Source organism: Strix uralensis, chromosome 16 (assembly GCF_047716275.1).
Source record: "Strix uralensis isolate ZFMK-TIS-50842 chromosome 16, bStrUra1, whole genome shotgun sequence".
In the NCBI taxonomy this organism is placed as follows: domain Eukaryota; kingdom Metazoa; phylum Chordata; class Aves; order Strigiformes; family Strigidae; genus Strix; species Strix uralensis.
In genome coordinates, this window is record NC_133987.1 from 16489937 (window position 1) to 16510527 (window position 20591).

Here is a 20591-nt window from a genome sequence, read left to right on the forward strand (position 1 = left end):
TGGGCAAGAGGTAAAAAAAAAGAGAATTTCTATGAGAATCCCTGAGCTAAGGGCACTTTTTGTTATCATCTCTGATGTACGTCAAACTGTTCCTCGCATGAGCTGTGAAGGTTTTCTGCCTGACATTGTGCTCTAGGAGCAAAACTTTAGGAGTCCTCACTTGAAGCTTTCTACTTCTCAGGATGATGCTCATCTCCATGGAGATGTTAGGAGTCTCTCTGAACTACCTGCAAACAGCCGTGCTGAATCCTGCAGATCCTGCTGTGCTGTCACAGGGCCATTAAGCTTCCCTGTGTCCCTCGTGCCATTGGTGGGCTGGGCGTTTCCTCCCATTCCTTAGCATGGCCATCTTTTATTAAAACAGATGAAGAAATCTCTCTTATGCCATCTCCCCTTGCCTGCCAGTTGGGAAAGCATCTGCTGTGGCCACAAAACCAATGCAGTCATTCCAAGGACACGGCCTGCCTGTGTTTCACTCGTGTTTGGTGAGGCTGTCCTCAGACACTCCTGCCCCATCAAGGCTGCCAGCATCATCCGTCCACTGCCTCCCTGGCCCGTAACACCATCTGCCTGTTTCTGCGCACATAATCTCTTCTCCTCATGTGCATTTGGTACTCTTCTGTGCTTCAGAGTGCTTCCTGCTTTGCGTCTTCTAAACAGAGCACCTGCTGAGAGCCTGTAATATTTCAGCTTGGAGTAGAGGTATAGATAAAGGTAATTATAGCCTCGGCTTTTCATCAGAAATTAATATATAAGTACTTTACTCTTTTTTGTAGAGGGCTGCAGAAGAGGATGACAAGAACAGTTGACAGCAAGAGTGAAGTTTTGGCTCAGCAGCTCTCTGTGGCACAGACTTCCACAGCTTCCCAACCTCGGGCGGAGGCTGGCACTGCGTGGTGAGCAATGGCAGGGGACAGCCAGCACTGGTCCCCTTGCCTGGCACTTTTGGGCACTCAGGATAGCATGCAGTGGTGCTCCCAATAAGCAGGCCAGCTCCTGGGGCAAGGATGTCACCTCCTGTGCTAGCCTTATGGTACGTCTGGCAGCTCCTCATGGCAGAAGCACCCCAGCTAACGCTGTGCAGATCTGTGCTTGGAGTTCACTTAAGAAAGAGCTGATGATGGCAGCCACTCGCAAACTTAGTAATGACAAAGGACTGGCATCCCACAAGAGCACAGATACTTATTCCTTACCAGCACCTCAGTGGCTGGTCCCTCAATTCTCAATCCTCCAGCAATCCAGGCCGGTCATGTGCCATCAAGAAAGCTCTTGTAGCTGTTAGTCTTTCAGAGAACTTCAGCCCAGCTTGCGCATTTTGCTGACTGGCCTCCTGTAATTGCCGTTACTTTAGCAGTGATGATATACACACACTCATGCACACACTGTAGTTTTGTGAGTTTCTTGGATCTATTATAATCAAGAGTCCATAAATAACTGCTTCTGATGCACTTGACTAAAGAAAGTAATTGCTGTTTAAATGGATAATTTATTGTGTGCTAATTAAATGCCCAGTACGTGAGAACATTTTAATGAAAAGTAACTTAACTCAATAAGCAGGTTTTTAATACTTGTTAGTTGCCTGAAATGCATCTGATGCAGGAACCCTGTAATGACAAGCTCTAGTTGATGGTTTTAAAGTATATTTATTGTGAATAAATAGCTACTTAATTGCATACATCTCTTTCCCTGTCTTTCACATGCACAGCTTCTCAGCTGGGAGCCCTGTTCTGCTTTATTTTAGTCTATTCTTCCCTGCTTTTGAAACTCCTCTCACATGTGCTGGTGAAATAAGCTCAGTTACAGCAACATGAATCAGGATACGAGCAGAGACAGGGAGCTGATGGCTTCTCCAGAAGAAAAATTTCTGGGATTTTACTTCAGCTGACATTCCAGCTTTAGGTTTTGTGATAATACTGGGTTCAAGGCCAACAGAAGTCTGTTTTCTTACACAGTCAGACTTACAGTGTAAGCCAGAGAAACCCTTGGAAGCTCAGCTTCCTCCAGAGATAGAAACCAAAGTAACAGGGCAGGGCAGTGTCTTTTCTGTAGACATTCTTACAACTCACAGATCCCAGAGAGCCATAGATGGTTCCCATTTTCTCACATCCCAGAAAAGAAATAGATTAAAATTAGGGTTCCTGAATTAGGAATGTTTGGATACATGGATTTTGTCCCATGGTGATGGTACACAAGCAGAAATGGAAACCCCTATAACAGCTTCTCATCTGAGAAGTGTGCAACATGCCAGACGTTGTCTTGGAGTAAAATGATTGTGCAGAAAAAATGATAAACTGGAATGTCCATCATTAATGAATTTCATTTGCAATGAAGGAATCTGAAGACTGGGAGCTGGAAAGTGGATGTGCTTCAGGCGATGCAGCAGTGTGCCAACAGTGTTTGAATCAAATATCCTGGAAGGAGTTTGAATTGGGAACAAGTAGTATCAGATTTAAGGACTGGGGGAGTAGACAGCTGATTTTCTTTCTTGTCAAAAATATTATGAGAAAGCCTGTACTGACCTTTCCTAAGTACTCACTTGCTGTTCATCTTCACACATCTTCATTTCACTGTGATTCTCTGGTGTCTTTTGCCATCACTGGGCAATGACTGTTCTTACTTTTTTGTGAACTTAAAGAATGATCTTCTGAGACTAAAATGAGCAGTGGACAGGGAGTGGATCTGTCAGTAGCTCTGGTGGGGTGGGAGTAGCCATTAAAAAGTCACTACACTTGCCTGGACCTCTTTTTTCCTCATCTATAAGATGGAGTTAACCATGCATATTTCCTTCATGAATACCATTTGGTATTTCCTGATGAAGAATCCTATATATGTTATAAGTGTTCACAATTTTTATCACTCAGGCACTGATTTAGAAATTTCTGGAGTACTCCCACATGTTGAGAATCACACTTATCCTGAGGACGAGAATATTAAATTCCAGTGCTGAACCTGGCTAATTTGACAATGATGTATTTTTCTAGGATAATGCCTCAGATAGATCTTATATAAGAAAATGAATTGCATTTATAACTAGAAAGAACCACAGGATCATATGATCTTACCTGTTTCACTCCAGCAGTTCTGCATTTAATGAAGCATCTTGTGTTTGATTACAGTAGGGTTTCCAGAGAGACATTACATCTTCCTGTTCTGTTGGTCATTTGTACCAATGATTAATCACCTGTTGACTTATGTAAAAATTTTTGTTTCCTGGTGTTTTACCTTTTTGCAGGAGAATACCTAAATTCCTGGGGAGGTTTTCTTTTTTCTTTTTTTGGAGGGGTGGGGTGGGCGGTTGAGTCTTTCAAGTCTAACGGTCCATCAGTCTTACAACTTCTTGGTTCCTGTCACTGCAAGGAGATGCCCATAATTATTTCATTAAGAAAGTTGCTGAGGTAAGTCTTTAGGGATTTGATCTAATTAAGATGGTGCTTATTCAGTGAAGAAACAAATACTTTAACAACATGTACTACCCCAACGAATTATCCAGCTTGACTTTTGAATAGTCACTACTAACTGGAAAGAAGAAATCATGACATGTCAACAGAGCAAGCTTGAATGCTACTACCATAATCTGCTCATAGTCATACATCGTAATTAAAATTTATTCTATGTGTGGGCTTCAAAGGTCATATTGAGAAGGTCCACCTTCAGTCCAGGTTTTATTAATCAATGAAGAAACTTCTGAAGGTCTCAGAATAGCAGTCACAGAGCAGAAAACCACCTTAAGGCAAGAAAGAGGAAACAGTGGGCAAAAACTGACAGTTAGACCACTGGATGTAGCCTGAGTTGTCAGAGTAAAGAAAATGATAAGGCCAGATTTGAAAAAACAGCTAATACCTTTTATGCAACCAGCTAATAGAGCTTGGAAAAAAAGGACATGCTTTCAAATATGCAAGTACTTCTACTGTCAAAGAAAACAATAAACTTCAAGTTTAGCCCAACCTGTGAACAAATTACTCTAGTGTTTAACTTATGATAATCACCTAGACAATTAGGCAGAGAAAAGGTTAACTCCTTAGCCATAGAGGAGCATCTGGATATGCCAACAAAAGGTCATGAGCTAACGAGCCTCTGTAGGCCAGGGTAAGGGAAGGGGAAGTGTGGAGAGAGCTCTTGGGAAAGGGCAGGTGGGAAAGCTGTACCACCAGACCGTGGTCTCTGCTGGCTCCGTGGGTTTTAGTGCCTGGGAGAGTGCTGAATTTCAGTTCCCAGGTATTTGATTAGTCTCCTTTGGTGAGACTGGTAGATTAGGACTCAGGGAACTAACTGGCAAACCTTCAGTTAATTATAAGCAAAAAAGCAACAAACCAATCCCCCAAAACCACAATGGAGATTGATTAATTCAGAAATGTCTCATCACAAAATATGAAGAACACTTTTTCCCCTTCCTCTCAGCTGCAGTTTCCTACTTTAAGTGTTAGGGAAGAAACTGTAAACTTGTCTGAAATACAAGAAAAACTGTCTGCCTCCTCCCAAAATGGAAAAGAAAGTGTTTTCTAATGCTTATACATTATATCACACATAAGCATATATCATTTAAAAGGACATTAGCAACTTGACTTATTTCCTCATTTTGGAGATGATGCATTAAAAGTGAAAATGCCACTACTGCAGTTTTCCTCTTACATAAAGCAGATTTGTGTCCACAGTGCTGTGCTCAGATCTTCAAGATCTGGAGAAGCAAAACCTGCTTGCCAACAAGTAGATTTCTTTGCTTGTTATTGAAGGCCATTGCAAAAGGTTCTTGGGCAGTGTGGCCAAGCAGACAAATAAAGGCAGCACATAAGGAGCCTGGTGGGCTCATCCCAGCTTTTCTCCTGTGCCCTGGCATAGGTCTTTTGCATTTGCATAGGTCTTTTGTTCACTGGTAACCCAATTCTAGTAAGCAGGCAAAGCTGCTCTCACTCCTATCCCTTTTGCACAGCAGAGATATGTTAATGCAAGCAGTCAGTGCACGCATCCACCCTCCTCTTGATTTACACATCTCTGAAATATCCTTAAAATCTAGAGGAAATAAAAAAAGAGGTGACATGGAAGGTCCAGGTTGACAGCTGAAAGACACCCCATTTATTCTCTTGCACAAAGGTATTAATTACAAAAGGTCCGTTGAGTTTGATTTGCAGTCTTTTACAGTCCAGGACCTGGAGCAGTAGGTTAATGAGAGATGCTGGGAAGGAAATACCTTGTAAGAACCGTCTATAAGGCACAGAAAAGTTTTATTACAGCTACTAAACCTAGAAAACACATAACATCCTAGTATACAAGGTATTATAATTAATGTGATAAACTACTTACATTTTTTTCATACCACTTCCATGCACGGCAAAACATTTTGTACTTTCTGTTAAAGATTTTGAAATCACTCTCCAAAGAAAAGTTCATTTTTTGTTTTTTTTTTTACTGTCTGTTGCCTTAGGGTTGGTTGCCCCTCACAGTATTAGAGAAAGGAAAGAATTGGCTGCTTTTCTGGGTATTGTAAGTACAAGTACACATTCAGAAATGATCCGCACTAGGAGACTTGCAATTTTAATTTACTTTTCACCTTTGGTGTGAATCTACCTCAAGAAATTTCTATAAAGAGCTGTGTACCTCATATGAGTCCCTGTTTGTATCTTGGTCCAAAGAAAGGGTTATAATTCTTCTCCAAGCACCCTTTGATTGCTTTGGAAATTACAAGTCTAAGTGTTATTTCTTCAGCAGGAGAGTGGGCTCTGGGTAACTGCACTGACAATGGCTCATTACAGTGATGGAGTTCAGGGACACCTTCCTACTGGAGGGGATGGATGACCTCCTGGGGTCATGTTGGCCATCCTCAGGACATGCCTGCATTTACTGACCCAAGTGTCTTCCAGCTCTCCAAATGGGATGGCATGTCTCCATGTAGATCCTTTTCATATATGTGACTTCAAATGGGCAATGCCATCACCACACCTGAGCTCTTAGTTGTTGTATGGCTGCTGCCACACTTCTTAGCCCATGCGTTAAGATCCTTGCATAAACGTTCCTCATGAATTGCAAGAGATAATAACAGATGTGAGTCTTACAGAAATAAAGCTAATACTGAGGCTTATTACTTTCTTTTCAGTATGCTTTTGGATTTAAATTTTATGGTGCAGAAACCCCAGAGAGGGGAAACCACTATTCCTGCTCACAAACATGATGTGTTTGTCTCAGCCTGCTGTTTCCAGCTGCAGGTCTCTGCAGCTGAGGGCAGGACTCCAGCAGCTGCAGAACCTGCGGACACAAATACCACGAGCTGTGTTGGACTGAACAGCGAGAAGATAGCCATATATTTAGCGTGGAAGCTTTGGCTTCATGGTAAGTCAGATCTCTTATTATTGTTTCATCATAATTTTTGAGCTTCATATTTAATTCAGGTCAAATCTAAACTACTAAACAGAACTGTTATGCAGCACACATATCAGACAAACGAAGTGTGGGTTTAGCATAGCTCTGACCTAGTTACTTCATGCAATGTTTTCTAAAGGGAAAAATTGAAATCTCTTATCTGAACAAGAAACTAGTCTTTGTTCCCCTGACTATTGAAGCATTTTGCATATATTTGGTTTCAAAGACTGATGAAATTTACCATTCTAAATCTTTCACAGATATCATAAAGGCATGTCTTTGCTGGTAACCCCACCCAACGGTGTATTGGAGAGAAGAATGTCTGCTATCAGAGGTATGCAGAGCAATCTTGACACTTCAGATGCCAGAAAGAGAGGACTAGAGTTGGTAGATATTAATAAAACATTTAAAATAGCTAATTTTTAAAGAGTAATTCTATTTTTGTTACTGTTCTCAAAAACAATAGAGAAGCTATTGGCAGGAAAGAAGAGGCAAACCAAAGAATGAAATGCCAAGATGTTTGAAGGACTCACAAATTCAGATGTGCTTTTCTAAACTTTCTGAAATAAATACATATTTCCTACCATCTATATCTCTTCTTATATATATATATATATATATATATAAAATTGTGGGTCTGAGTGAGAAAGAAAAAAAGGTTGTTAAAATTTCTTTAATTGTTAATTTAAATTTCAATTTACATCCTTTTAAAAAATAGATTCATTCTGAATTTTAAAAATCCATAAAATAGCTATGGGAGTTTTTCAAGTTTGTAATCAAACACGTTTTTAGTAATTAATTTTCATTATGTTTGATTTTAGAAAGCCTGCCAGGTTCTGATTATTATGATTACAATGTGAAAAGTGAATGTAAAATGAAAGTGATGAAAACCAAATTGGAATGTTCTGCATTCAACCCCCCTCCTGAGCTATTGAGAAAATTGTTTAATTAAAATCCTGATTTTAGAGAAATAGCTGGGGTTTTTTGTTATGAAAAGTTTATGACAAATTGTCAAATAGCTGTATTAATAAGTGCTACAAGGCAGTTATAAAGTAAATTTCACCAAGAGAGCAAGGCACTGCTTGTTACTGCCTTGGCAGGGAAAATGCTAATATCCTAATGGATTGATTTAAGAAGTGCCATGTAATTTGTAACACTTCAAGGATGTCCAGTGATTGCATTTACAAGGAATATAAATGGGAGCTGGAATGAAGTGCTGAGATAGGTGGAGGGGATGAGGATTCAGTCATTCCCATTAGGTGAGTCACTGGGATTCTGCACTCATCGCAGAACTATCTGTTGCCTTTCAGGACACCAGTGTGTACCAATGCAATTTAATATTTTCCAGAGTTTCCATTCCATGCCTTCTGCTTGGTGAGGCTCTTTCCCATCTTCTATTTTTTCCTTTTCTTGCCATTTTCCTCCATTCCTGTTTTGTATTACCTGCTTCTTTCTGACACTCTTGAAAACATAATGCTTGTTGCTCCAGTGTATCAAGCACTCAAAACTGAAACCACACCATGGTTCATCTCTTTTATCTATTATTTAGAAAGGCAGGCTTTTGAAAGCAATGATCATTGTTAGACATAAAGACTGCTGGATACCTCATCAGACAGCACGGTTCAGACATGTGCCAGCTCAGGAATACTATTGTGGCAGGACAACTATTTCACAAGTAAAAGAGAGAAAAGCGGGTTGTTCAAAGTGTAAAGCCCATAAAATCTGTCCTGGGTCTGTGCTCTGTGGCCTACAGTAACTGCTGTTTGTGTGAGGGACTCATTGCTTTTTCTTTAAAAACTGAAAGGAGAAAGAAACAAAAACACTCTCTTAAAGAAAATATATCATTACTTGAGTCAGTAGTGCAAGATTATTTCTATGGTACAACTTTATCCAGATTTACCTGCTTCCTAAAACTTTAGGTAAAGGGGACAGTCAATAACTAGCTCATGAGAAATTGCTGCTTCTGCTAGTTTAGACTGAGACTGGCACTTACAAAGCTGTGATCTGAGGAGGAAGGTCAGAGCCCTACCTCATGTGGTACACCATGGTTCCTGGTCTCCTCTCATTCCCAGGAGTACCAAAATGTGGCTGTGGCCGCCTCCCTTATGCCTAACCAGTAGTTCCATCACTTGCTGTCATGCATGATAACAGCTCTTGGAGAGAAGTTCTTCAAAACTTCTCCCTTTTCTGAGCTTTCTTCATCATGTATAGAGCTATAAAAACTCGACCCAACCAACAGCAACCAGAGAGGGGCAAATTGTTGCTTGTGAGTGTTTCATCATTTTAAAGGTTGAAAAACTGTCTAACTCCTCACCTTAGCAAGGTGTTCTTAGACTGCTAACATTATTCCTTCTCATTTTGAACAAGGCAGAACTCCACAGAGAATATACAATTTCCCAAGAGGTCTCTTCAAATCTAGTTTTATTCAAAGGCTAAATTTGAGTAGAAGCCAAGTTGTCGTAATTACTTTTCCTTGGCTCCCTCCTCATACTTCCTTCTGTAGGCCGGAGGCATGTCCAACTTGGATATGAAGGGGAAAAAAAGAATAAGAGCAGACTGAGAGACTACTTCATTGCAATTCTGCTTTGGCTTCTAGCATTTGTGGCTAATACTTAGAAATTAGTCAAGTTGGATTTTTACACTTCATGTGTGATTATGCTGGGCATAATTCTACTGTCACTCATGCAAAGCTAAATACTGAAACTAATGGAGTTATATGAAAATAAAACTGATGTAAATGAGAAGAGAATCAGCCCCCCTACGGATACGAGATCAGATTACTACCACACTTTTATTTACACTAAAACTCCTTTATACCACTCTGAGATTCAAAAGTGGTTTAAAATTGGTGGAATAGTGATATCCACTCATTTTAAGATGCTTTTATCTCCCAGAACAGTAGTAAAGGCTTTAGTGTGAGTGTGAATAAACTTCCTTGTCAACAGACACAAACTGTTGTAAGGAAAGTGGGAAGACGCCACAGCGCTAGGCACTGCCGCAGCCCTCCCTGCTGTTGGGTGCATCGCTTCCGACTCCACTGCTCCCTTCCTGCCTTAGAGCAAGCACCTGTACCACAGGCTGGGCACTGCTCAACATGCTGTCAAACATCATTTTTTAGCTTCTTGCCACCACCTCCCAGTGCAGGTCTTGCTGTTGGCCGCTGTGGGAATTGCTATCCGAGGGATGCTTAGTTTGGTCATCTGCTTCCAGTCTTGCACAAGTAAAGAGGTGCAGAATTGTCTCTGGGAAGGCTAATTCAGGTAGATCACATTTCTAATCTGTGTTTGCTAAGAGGTGCATGGCGGGAGCAGAATTTTTCCGTCTCGTGCTGGAAAGCCTCCAATTAATGACTAACTGATATTGAAGTGGGTCCAACTGGTATTGGATTAAATGATAGTGAAACGTCTTCCCTCTTCTCGAGTGGGGAGCAGTGTGTTGTAAAGTCTGTATCTGTCTTGCATCGTTCACTGCAAGGCAGGAGGGAGGGATATCATATGACTGGACTGAATCTAAGGCACAGAATCAAGGTACCAAAACAGATTTGCTGAATTCATCAGATGAAGACATCCATCAATTGTTGGCCAACAGGGTTTGCTGTGTGTCCAGGTCTGCTTAGAGCCAGCAGAGAGTAAAGGCAGAGCAGGGAAGAGACTCTTGTTGGAACACTGAGAGTCTCAGGTGGAACATGTAGCTGCTCCAAAGTTGTTCTTGTGGTTCTTCTTGGCAAGAAACTATATAGTCAGATTTCTTTTAAAATCTCCCAAATCCTTCTTTGCTTTGATTCTGTGTATAAAACTACATAACTCTTGGATAACGTGTACTGCTATGTTGAATCTCAAAATTTAGTGGTAAAATGTCAGATAAGGAAATTGTAAATCCTGCGTTCTTAAAAGTGTCTGAATGAAAAGCTGAAACAGCTCCTCATCTTCTTGAGGAGCAGCCAGGTTAGATGGTAGTAATGGTCTTTCCCAAACAGATGATGACTCTGATGTTTTGTATGCAGTGTACTGGGACCCCATCCCTGACCTGAATGCAAGATAAAGGGAATGAAATGGTTTAAGATGCTTAGTTGTTTCCTCTCACCTTAAGGAGCCTTTCTAACCCCAAGATATCACTGGAATAAATAACTAAGGTGCACGTGTCATGGGCTGGGAAATATGCTGCAGCTCTGATTTATTTGTAAAGGCTGTTTCTGTATTACTTCAGTAAAGCGTCTAATAAACACTGTCATTTTAAGCACTGCACATCAAAATTGCTTAAGTATGAGATGGGCACCAAAAAATCAAAATTGGATAAACACATGTGACTCTGTAAATGCTTGAAGCATAATTAGCTGTAGTAGTTTAACAAACTCTTTACACAGTATTTAGAAAAAGCAGCTTGTTTACACACCAAGTTCAGCATTAAGAGCTATGCTGTAATTTGTTCTTTGAAAACGCGGTACTGCATGCCTCTGATTTTATAATCTGTTGACTCAAATCACAGACTGTCAAGTACATTTCAAGATTATCCATGTTTGCATGTCAGATTATGTTTTTTAAGGAACACAGCTTCTATTTATTCTTAACTCCGCTGATGATTTTCTCAGATTTCTGCCATATGCTGTGCATCACAGGTGAGTATTTTGCTGTCTTAAAATTTGACAACTCTGTATCCAGTTTAATAGTTCTGTCATCTCAGCATTGCCATTAGCATTGAATTACAATAGTTGATATTTAAGTACCAGATTATGGCATCAAATATTTGTTAAAATAACAAATAACGAGGGCAGACATTTTAAGAAGACTCAGTAATACTTTAAAAACATCAGTCAGTCAACAAAGGCATAAAGACTGATTTAGTGGCTAATTAAACAAAGTTTGCTGAATGTTTATGTCTACCTAGCTAAACTGCAGTTTTATGCATCTATCTCACTGTGGGCTTTATGCATAATTCACACACACCGACAAAACTCTGCTGAAAAAGGTGTATAGACAATATATTTAATGAACAGTTTTAATGGTTTGAAGATTAAAAACAGAGGAAGATTTGTAAACCCATATTCAGAAAGGATGCAGATATGTTCTTGTGCATACATTAAACAGTAGCTGGTTCTCCAATGCAGTTTATGCAAAATAGAGGTAATATATAGTACTGTGCAATGTTAATATTGATCAGCTCTTTTGAAACCACATTCTTGTTCTGCTGAAGGTAAGCACCCTCCTAAGGTTCAGAGACACAGAAAAAATAAGTGGGTGGTTAGATAAGTACTATGAAAAATACAGCCTTTTAAACTCTAAAGTCAAATAAATACATACTGCTAGATGATAGCAGTGATTTAGTTTCACCATTTTCCTGTTGTAATATCACCAGCCCATCAAAGCAGTGAAATTTAAATCCCCTTAAAAATGGGGATTATTTATGTGCCTGAAATGACACACTTTATTGGATTAGAACTACAATTCCAAATATGAACCCTATTTGAACAATAATTGCAAGTTCCTTCTTACTGGCAAAGCAGCCTTGTTTCTCGGTTGGTTTGCTTCCAACATTTTTTCCCTCCCTCCTTTTTATAAACATTTCTCTTTTAACGTATCTCCAGTACTTGAACCAGGAGTAATCCAAAAACCAGTAAAGAGTTTCAATCAGCAGGTGGGAATTTATGTTCCTTTATCCTTATAAACACCTCAACCCATAACCAAGCATCAGAAGTCATCGTTCATTCTGTTTATTTTCACACTATGATTTTTAACCAGTTATGAACATTTAACTCATGTGAGTGAACATTTTTTCATGGAAGCACTTCTTCTCTCTGACACGTTCAAGTTGCTAACTTTATCTTTGCTTGGAAAGATTTATCTGCCCATTGCTCACAGGCTGCTGGGCAATGTCCAGCCTCTTTATCCATGGTAATGTTGTGCTGATTAGAAAACTTGCAACAAATGGCAAAATCTTGCATATGACCTTTGTCTAATCAACTTCAACAAGGCTCTCCCCTAACATTGCAAATGAAATCTAAATATTCACTCTTCAGGTTTTCAGGTCAGACTCATCATTGCAGCCTGCTTTATGCAGATCATATCTATCCCAATATGACATGGAAATGGAGAAGGGAAGAAGCAGGAACAAGAAAGCAAAGATCAGTGTCCAGCATTACTGCAGTCTCCTTTCTTCTGGGCAGATTTGGTAGGTGAGTGATGAGGTTATTAACTGCAAAATTCAATCTGGAGCCAACTGACATTTCATGTGAGTCAGAGCTAGATCTGGCAGCGCAGTGGGGCAATATATTTGCAATTAGCAAATATTTTAATGTGCACTGACATGTCCTTCAGTCAGATGCTCTCCCAGCCTTTCCTGTTTACTTTTCTGTGAAGGTTTGTTCTTGTGAGAAGGTTTCTCTGAGCAGATTTCTCTATTGGCAGGAAGGTGATGGAATAGCAGCTTCTGTCTGTATTCAGATCTCAAGGACACAGGTACTGACAGACATTGCACCTCCCAAGTAAGCCCTCCTCTCCTTACAAAGCGTCCGATATCCAGGCTAGCACAAGGAACACTACTGTGTGACCAGGACAGCCCAACCTTTGTGGCAGCTGAGGAGTACAGAATTTCTTGTGAGGAAGATGTGAGTGAGAATCTGTATCTCTTCAACAATTTCTCTGCTGCACTGTGTTGGCATACCGTTTTTCAGAGCATTCAGAGAAGTAAAAATATTTTTGTGAATCAAGTCCACTTCTGCGTAGTTCACAGAGAATAATAAATCTGTGTGCTAAATATAATAAATACAATAAAATAACTTGTACCTAGGTGAAAATAATAAACTTGCAATCTTGAATTAAATAATATCCTAATTGAGAAAAAAAAATACTTTCGCTTTCTGAGCTCCTCTAGTCCCATACTGCAAAGTCCCAAGAAGGCATGTGGCAGTGGCCCGTCTTTCCTGGACACGGCTCCCATGGAGGCTTCCAGGTCCTGGCAAAAGCAGTAGGGCTTTTCCTTGGGGAAAGAGTGGCTCTGGAATATTTTGCATTGGGCATTTTTACGGTGCCACCTTTGTGCATTTCTAACGCAGTTGTGCAGGGTAAAACTGTTCAAGCTCACATATTTTGATTTCACTGTTTTTCCTCGCTATGACTCTTTTGCTTTCCAGTTCATTTTTCTGTTTGGCTTGTTAAGCTGCTGCTTTTCCTGTACCAGGACAGGCTGCACACTTTATTGATTAAGCTGCCTGGTTTTCTCTTTCAGTGACATCCTTCAACTGAATGCCTATCTGTTTTGCTGAATCAGCTGTGTATTGAAACGCTTGAGGGTTCAACTATTCTGTCTGAGCTGCATATTTGGATTAATCTTCATGTGCTTTTTTGCTTGTTCAGCTGGCTACTACCTTAGCCAAGTAATTTTGGAGGGTGGAGGGCTTGCACTGCCAATTTCATTTCTGACTGGGAAACATATTCTATAAAAAGAGTTCTAGCCATTCATAGCTGCAACTGTATATTGTTGGAGTTAAATGCCTTTTAAAAGGAAAAAAAAAAAAAAATTTGTAACATTTGCAACCTAGTATCAGGAATACTGGGAGGGTTCCCAGCCTGGAAGCTAAACTTGAGTAATTGGGAGCACAATCTGAAGCCCAGTGTCTCTCTGTGTGTGTGTGTGTGTAGAGGTTCAGTTTAAAGAGAGATTTAAGATCTCTTCATTCACTGTCTTTAGCATCTGTGAAAGCTGGAAAGCCAAGTACACAGCCTAGCAAAGGGAGAACGGGTGCAGATTCAATTGCATTTTAAGCAAGCAGTATATTGCTGTGGCAGTAGCTTCCCTCAGAATTGAAGCTGAGGTCACAGATAACTCTATATATTTGTTTATTTTCACTGGATAGTGATCCCAGACTTTAAGGGATGCTTTGCAACGCAGACCCAGAAATGCTAACTGCCCCAAATCCTAATTGATTCTAGTCACAAAAACCATGGTTTTCTCTAGCCACTTCCTGCTTTTGGCATTGAACTCCTGTTTTGAGACCTTTCAAATGCAGCTGCAGATGCCTCTTGCTCGAGACAAATTAGCACATCTCTTGGGAGGGAACAGACTACAAGTTGTAGCGCACAAAGTAAGTGATAGCATGGACCTTGGGGAGAAGCGTGAGCTCCATTGCCAGCAAATACTGCAGCTCAGTGCTGGTCTTAAAGTAGTGTCCTTCCACCTTCCTCATCCTCTTCTCTTCTCTTTAGACATCAGACAATGCCTGAAGTCACCTGAAACCAGCAGTGGCTTCCTCAAGTCTTCATGCTCCACAGCTGTCCCTCTGGGGACAGCCAGGGGTTTCTGTATGGAACGTAGCTACAGGGAACTGCTCACGGGCACCTTAAGCTGGATCTAAGATACCATATGGACAGATTTAGTGTCTCTGTTCCTAAAACTGCTTTAATGTCTACCTTGTCTCCAGTTGCTCATCATGCAGACTCACCTAGAAAGTTCTTGAAGCCATGGGATTAAATGAAGAGCTGCCTGACTAGAACTAGAGTCAAAGGAGAGCTGCCAAAGGAGAGCAGCCACCACCCAGGCTTCTTGGCTGGAAATGCCTCTCCTTCTCCTCCTCTGGCTTCACAGCTACCTGCAGCTGGAGGGGCCCTGGCGTGCCTGGGCTGTGCAGCTTGCAGAGGGTACATGTGACAAACCAGCCTGTGGACGGGAACTCCGGTAATGGGCTGCATCTGCTCTGTGAGCTGCTCACAGCTGACATGTGCCTGGCTGCCCGCATCTGGGTTGTCCCAGCAGTGCGTCCTCATGGCAGGACCAGGAGCTCACAAGAGTATTTTTAACTTGTCTAGTAGACCTTTTCTACTTTCTGGAGTGGGGAGACATTAAAAACTTGCAGGAGCTTTCTCACTAACACAGTGAAATAACCTCCAACATATCGGCTTCCTCTTAAGTCAGGAGAAAAGGTTTGTGTAACTTGTGCCCCTGGGTAGTCATGCTCATGGCTAGCAAGTGTTGTTCGTGTATGTAATTTCTTTTCTACTTTATGCTTTTTTTTTTTTTTCTCTTTTCTGAACAAAGTTTGGGTCTGTATGTATAACAAGGACTCTCTAAAACTTTCCTTATCCTCTTACAATTTCTGATTATCACTTACTATTATGGTATTGGTTTTTGGCAAATCATTTACTTGTGGTATTTTGAAAATGGACATGATAAGAGAGAAAGGTTGTTAGCAAATCTCATGCTTTCTCCATAACACTAAGCAAGATTGTTAGCTGTAAAAAACTCCTGGGAGGTTCCCACACAACACTTTTTGGAGACGACTCCTACAGTGTTAAACAGACTCTGGTGCAGACTGAGGACTGCAATGGCAATTCAGTGGAATTTATTTCAGTGTCTACACCCGCCTCTTCTGTTCAAACAGTTGCAAGTCTGTGAAATCATTACTAGAAATTCTGTGACCATTTCATCTAGGCTCTGCAGAAGGCTGTCATTTAATAGGGAAATTAAATGAAACTCAAAACAATGCAAAAAAATCAACTTTTTGACAAAAAGGCAAAATCGAAGTGAGGTCTAGCAGGAGACAGACATCCAATGCTGGTGAGCAGAATATGTATAAATGACTGATGTTTATGGTGTTCCTGCTTCAGGACCCAACTCTCAAGGACCGCACCATCAAAGGGAAGATCCTCTGCAGTTCTGTACCATTATATCCCTTTCAAAAATGTGGCATCTTTTGTACCTGCCTTTATGTTTTATGTTACTTCAATACTTCCATATTTTACAAACATCCTCCCCCAACACCTGGGGCAGACCCGGTGCAGGAGCAAGCTCCCTGTGCTGACAACATAAAGGCTGCAGAGGAAGAAACACGGTTTGGCTATGCTGATGCTGGACGTGTCCCCAGAAGTGGTTTTGCCTTTTGTGAGCAGCCCGTGGAGATTAGAGCAGCGTGAACTGTTGCAATCAGCCCTCCAGAGACCTTTGCTCCCTTGAGCTGAGCTGTAACCAGCATCTGGCCCCACCATGACCTTGGTCTGCTGAAGTGACATTGAAGTGAGGGACTTCTTAATTTTTTCTCTCTCTTTCTTTCTTTATTCCCCTACTTTTTCAGTGCGTTTATTACTGCTGTGGATTAGAGAGTCTCTGCTGTAAAGGAAAGGGGGCTCAAATGGCATCAGTGTTATCAATTCATCTGTAAGCAGTTCTGTAAGTGATGCCTTACAGTATGCTGGCTTGGAGCTAAGCAACTCTGCCATCATCAGGCTCAGTTCAGCAACACAAAATATGGAGAGACATTGCAGCCACTCTGCAAGTCCTGGAAGAACTGCTGAAAGGCTGCAGCGATTCCTCGCTGCACGCACTGGGCCAGAGAGATAGTGTAAGAATTTGTAGCTATCATAGAAAGTTGCCCTGTGAGAAATTTCCTATTGAGTGCTGGAATTTTTTAGATCAAAACCGGGGGAAAAAAATAAGTCTGAAGGGAAAGGCTATTATTACAGTTCATGAGCTGATATTTTATCTGAAGCCAAAAGAGATCAAGAAAAGCATTAGAGCAAAACCACCTTAGGAAGTTTCGGCTGGCCTTGGCAAATACTTTTAAATATTTACGGAAGACTTCTGCAGATCACCTACAGCTTATTTCTACGGTCCTTCTAGGGCAGGAATTAAAGCACAGGTTGGATCATCAAGGTCACTGAACACATATCATTTTATTCCTCAGGACAAGCCAGCTAGCTAGGGAAAAAGGTAAAACTAAACCAAATCTGTACATATAGCTTGAACTGAACCCGAAGTGATCCTTTAGACCTTGAAAAATTCTCTCCTCTTAGGAGAGGTGCCCTCCCTTCAAAAGTCCTCTTGTCCGTACTCACCGTCCACCCCAAAAGTGTGTTGAAGAGGCACAGCTGTCCTGTCCAGCAGCTTCCCCAGGACACTGTGGTGGCCAGGAAACGTAAGTGTAGCAGCACAGAGACTCACAGCCAGCACATATAGTCTGAAGGGGCTCTGCAGCTATAAAGGTTTATGTAAAGAAAGATAAAATCATCTAACTAACAGGGAAGTTCATGTTTTTCACATATTTAATAGACAGGTTCTTTCATAGCTCATTTCTATAGAGAAACCAAGGCTCCAGTGAACTGGGTATTATGTAGCTATAAAACCTCACTGCCTTTCCACAGTGCCCCCTGCTACCTGTGCACACTCTGGTTTGTAGGAATTACAAATGGCAAAGGCTTGAGCCACAGGACTTGGGGCCTGCTGCCGTTTTCAGGCAGTGCAAGAGCTGTTTTCCTAGTGCTGCTGTGTGCTGTAGCTGTTCATGGAGCCGGTGTTGGCACACAGGTTACAGTGATGTTTAAGTCCTGCTATTATGGAGTCCAAATGCCTGAACAGCCAAGGGATGTAAGGGCAAAACAGCATGGGGGGAGGCAGGCAAATTACCCATCCCATGCACTGCCTGCACACTGCGGTGGGGTTTTGCCACTTGACTGAGTTACCTGGGCACAGCTGAGGTCTGAGTCCCCCCAGCATGGTGAGATGGCACAAGAACCAAAGCATGGGAGTGTGGAGCAGGGGAAGGCCCCCCACAGCTGTGCTGCCCGAGCCCTCTGCCTGCCACAGCATGTGAGACGAGCTCTGGGGTGACCTTGTTTTGTTGCTTGGCTCAAACCTTGAGGGCAGCACTGCAAGCCCCTGTCACCGGGCTGGTCGCTTGTCAAGCAGCAGAGTTCACCTCTGCAGTGGACTCAGCGTGAACTCCTGGGTTTTGCTGTGCATTCCCTCCCCTGTGCCCCCCTCCTGGAAACACCTCACTTGAGATGTGACTGTTCAACAACACTAGAATAAAGATATAAGAATAAATGTCACCAGAAACATCCCTGACCACCATCAGTTTTCCTTCCGTGAGCAGGTGGACTGAAGCTGGGGCTTTTGCAGGTTGTTTGGGATTAGAGAGAAGGATTTATGATTTAGCCTGATCATAACAAACTCAAAGACAAGAAGATGGGAAAAATAAATAGTGATTCTCCTAAATAGTCACCTTATACTAGGTACCTAACAGCTGAATGACTACGATGGGTGAGCTGGGTCCTCCCTCTCCCAAAGTGTTCTTGCGTGCAAGCAGCCCACAGCTGCTGCTGCTGAAGGTGTTGCTGATGCTTCTTGCAGTACTTCGCACATAGGTGGTGGCAGTGCAAGATATGCAAATAGGAGTGCAAGGCGTGTATACATAATTCGGGATCAGTTTTTCATTCCTAGTTCGGCAGCTGGATATTACTCTGAAGATGGCTTTTGTTCTTATACAGGAATAAGTGTCTCAGTGTCATGATGGTTTTGCAGCTGTGTGTTTGTTCTAGAACCCACCACTTTGGCCCAATATGGAAGAAATGACCCAATTTCTCCCCTCTCATTAACATACAGCTCACCTGAAATGGCTCCCACACCTACGTATTTCACTGTTGATCACATGGTTATCATTAGCCAAGATCTGCCTCTTGTTTGTGTCCAAAAATTGGAAATCTTAATCAGCCCAAGCTCTGCTTTTTGCTCTGTCTATGGACTTCTTTCAAGGTATGTGGCAGCTAATGAAGTGAGGCAAGCCTATTTTCAGGATATCAAAACTGTTAAATAGGGGTTAGCACCTCTGTTTCAGGATTTTCTATCAGAAAAAGGTTGAAATTTGCTCCTTTGGAAAAATAATTCCCTACTGACCCAGAGCAAGACAGTAAATTCAACTAACAAAATAAAAAGGACCAGGCCTGCAACCTGACTAGTATACACAATTTCTTTTCCTCTACAAGATTAAATACACAAAACATAAAGCTGGAAACTGGTCCCTGTTTCACCTCTAAATCCCTCCTTCAGGTGTCTTCAGCCCATTGGAGCCCACCTGAGAACCCAAGGAGCCCAGAGGAGATGTTTGGTGGCAGATGCTTACTAGGACTGCCCAAGAACAAGGAGAAAGTGGTGAGTTTCTAAACAGACAACTTATATCATGTAAACACATCATCACAGAGCTGGCAAGAAAAAACTGGGAAGTGTCCCAAATGGTAATGAGCTTATTTGCTACTGACGTTGATCCTTCATGAAGTATGGATGATAATTAATGTTAATCCACAAAGAAATTCTTAGAAAATTATCTGTTACATCTCCAGAGTGAAAAGGTCTCAGTTGTGGCACTGAATACTAACAGCATCCTGTTTGATTTACCAGTGATCATCAAGTTTTACACCAAAAGTCAAAATCAATTTTGAGTTTGTAAGCTGTGAGAAAGAAAAGTATAAACACTTTAATTTATTGCCCTGTCACTGTTAATTCATTTGGTATTCACTGTGATAGCATTGTTGTTAATGAAAGTATTTGGTAATAATGTGGATGTCGTGTATATTTATGCTCTAATTTCTTTCAGTGGTTCAGCAGGCAAAGCAAGTTAAAAGATTTGACGTTTTAAATTTTTATAAATTTAAGAGGGAAAAGAAATCATATTTTATTTCAAAGAAGTACTTAACAAATATATATCACATTTAGCTACCCCAAATGATGACCCATCCTATTACAGAAGAATTAATACTGAACACAAAATGACAGGTGTCTGGAATCGACCGAACCAGGGGGAAAGCTTCCCATGTCCTTCAGAGGCAACAGGTCAGACTCCGTTCAAAATACATAGATCAGCTGGTGTTTGTTAAAAATAGCTAATAAATACACTTAAAACAATCATGTCTGTATATTTTGTGTATGAACAAGAGTTGAATTGTAGATGGGAAAAATTGTTCTTCGATATCTGTTTCAAATACTGAATAAACAAGAAGAGGAACCGACAAAGAAACCATAACCTTTGCACAGTGGAGAAATTTGTGCCTGTGTGGAGCCTTAGCTTTTAAAAATCTCCTAAATGTAAGTTTAGTTTGATTTTTGAACAGTCGGGTGTTACATATACATTTTGCTGACTCTTTGCGTTAAGGTGATTTTCCACACATTTTAAAATTAAATGGAAATAGTTTGTAATCTTTTCATACATATTTTTAGCCTGTGCTCTGCAGATCATGCAACGGTGTCTCAAAACCTGGAGTTTTTTGAGTAAAAGTCAGCAGAATTGTTGCCACTGGTTTCAAGGTTCCATGACCAGGATTATAAACAATTCATTATTTTTGTAGCTTAGTGATAACCAATTTTGTAATAAAAATACAGATAAAAAGCAAATACCTTCCTTGTTCTGAAATAGCAACTTGGAGCAGGAGGCCCCAGACTCCTAGGCTCATGAGATCATGTGGCACAGCATTATCAGGCAGCTG

The 20591-nt window shown here is 41.1% G+C and overlaps 1 long non-coding RNA gene across 1 annotated transcript; it reads left to right on the forward strand.

Annotated features, from left to right (window-relative positions):
• Positions 1 to 6199: 6199 nt before the first annotated feature.
• LOC141950999 (uncharacterized) lies at positions 6200 to 19281 on the forward strand. The gene is made up of 3 exons (XR_012631236.1): positions 6200 to 6321; positions 6612 to 6685; positions 19162 to 19281. It is a non-coding gene; the product is annotated as an uncharacterized LOC141950999 (long non-coding RNA).
• Positions 19282 to 20591: the final 1310 nt, after the last annotated feature.